Consider the following 2,431-nt stretch of genomic DNA (forward strand, 5'->3'; position numbering starts at 1 on the left):
TACCATTTGACTCAAACATAGGTGGCCTCCGCCACCGCCCTCTCCTTGAGAGGTGTGTGTTTCTTGTCCTCTCGTGGGTGTGTTTCTGCCATTGTGTTTACTGGCTCTTCTCGCCGGTTCTTCTTCTTTCTTGAGCTAACCCTTTAGTGTCTAGACCTTGAGTATGTGGCTGAGCGGTACTACCACTGGCGGAGCGCGGTACTACGGCTTATGGGCAGTAAGCGTTACTGCCGCCCTCCCCAGCGGTACTACCGCTGCAGGGCGGGACTGGGGGGGGGGTTATGTCGGGCAGGAGGAGTTTCTTTCTCGCCCACACCCATTCACTAACCTCCCTCAACCCCTCTCATGCTTCAGCGTCGTACTCGCCGTGGGAGGGCTCCGGCGGGCTACCATCTCCGGGCCGTCCCTCTCCATTTCCTTTGGTGGAATCGATCCCCACCCCGTCCTCTTGCCATGGATGCCGGTATTGCCCCCGTTCCTCTTCTCTTTGTGTCTAGTTTTCAGATCTAGTCTTTAGGGGCAATAGTTGTTGCATTTATTGATTTTTGGCTAAATCAAGGCTTGAGTAGGTTGCAGAAGGCATCTAGACTGTTTGGATTGATGTTTGGTAGGGTTATTTTTGAATTTGGCATCCCGGTAGTGCCGGATTTGGCCACGCCAGTAGGGAACCGCCGTTCCCCAGCCTAGAGCGGTACTGCCGCTCGGGCGGTACTGCCGCTTCCAGATCGTTGTACTACCGCTGGCTGCCTAGTTCCACCATACTCGTACCAAACATCGGTCCGTGTTACTTTTTCTGGTGGCTTATGCTCGTTCTCATGTGTTGTCTCTTGTGTCCTTGTGTTTGGCTCCAGGTGATGGCCCTTATGAGCAACATGCCCGCCGTGTGAATCCCGGGCGTTCTACTTGAAAGCGCTATCGCACCTCTGAGACAGCGGCTGCCTCCTCAAGTGTTCCTCCTCAGCCCAAGAAGACGATTGCACACAAGCCCAGAGGCAAGACCGTAATGGAAATGACTGCCAAGGGGTTCTAGGAAAGGCGTTGATGCAACCCCTATGCGGAAGATCAAAAACCCACCTTGGTCAACCACCCGTTCTGGAACCGTTTTTAGTTTTCCATCTACTTTGATGTGATCAAATCGAAGAAGAATCTCTATGTTGATGTTCACACCATCGACATTGAGTATTTGGAGAAGGATCCTGCCTACTTTGGCAAAGCCCTACAGATGTGTTCTCAGCTGAACATCCTCAGGATCATGCAGTTCAACAAGGACTTTGATGCAGATTTGGTGGCTCAGATTTATGCCACTGTCCATCTTGGAACAGATGAGGAAAGAACTCTGACTTGGATGACAAATGGCAAGCTGCTTTCTGTCAAGTGGAAGGCCTTCATTGAGTTACTTGGGGTTGAAGATCAAGGACTTGAGAACCCAGTTGGCTTTTGCCCTCACCGCAATATAACTTCCACACACAAGCAATCTCTCTGGCCCTACTGTACTTTGAAGATTCACCCCGAGACTCAGAAGGAGTCCTATGAGTTGCCTGCCTAGCTAGACATACTTCATTGCATCTGGAGCTGAGAAGGAAGAAAACACTGGATAATCCTTGGATATCTCTCATGTCATGTGGTCTGAACTGGTCTCCGCCATCACTGAGCTGGAGACTGGTGAGTTAACCTCTCATGAGATCAAGCGTATGAAGAAGAAGGAGAACTGGGGCACCTCGGCTCCGAGGTCTGGGATTCCATCTGGAGCTGCAGACATGGAGACAGAGGTTGAGGCTGATGCTGACGATGATGCAGATTATGAGCCCTCTGGAGTGGAGCCCTCATGGGCAAAGAAGATCAAGCGCAAGATGAAGAAACTCTTCTGCATGGAGTCTCATGGACAGTATATGGCTCATGTATCCGAGAAGTAGGCCAGGAGCCTTCACAAGGAGCTCATGCATCAATTTGGTGTGACTGTTGCCAGCGGATCCGAGGGCAAGATCACCGACGAGGAGTTGTGGGTTCACGAGCACTGTCCTTGGTCAGACTCATACACCGAGCAGTTTCTTGCTAATGACGGCGGTGAAGACGATCCCGCTGGGATGTGATGATGGAGATCCTCAGTTTGCTATCACCTGGAGCCGTAGCAGCGCTCTTTGCCTTTTTGGTGTCTCGATGCCAAAGGGGGAGAGAGTTTTGGGATTTCTCGTGGTCGAGTTGCGAGCGTGTGTTCTGTGGCTTGTTTTCCCTTGCCTTTCTCTCTTGTAAACTCTTTTCTCGTCTTTTGCTTTGGTTTGGTTTGTGCTTGTGAGACCTTGGACCCTTTCATACGGTGTGAGACATATGCTACCTTATCCTTTTATTATCTATGTTTGTCGAGTACATTGGTAGTATGTGAGTTGCATGCTTATCCTGTTATATACTTTGCTCACTCCTACTCTACTGCATC

This window comes from Triticum aestivum, chromosome 7D (genome assembly GCF_018294505.1).
Source record: "Triticum aestivum cultivar Chinese Spring chromosome 7D, IWGSC CS RefSeq v2.1, whole genome shotgun sequence".
In the NCBI taxonomy this organism is placed as follows: Eukaryota; Viridiplantae; Streptophyta; class Magnoliopsida; order Poales; family Poaceae; genus Triticum; species Triticum aestivum.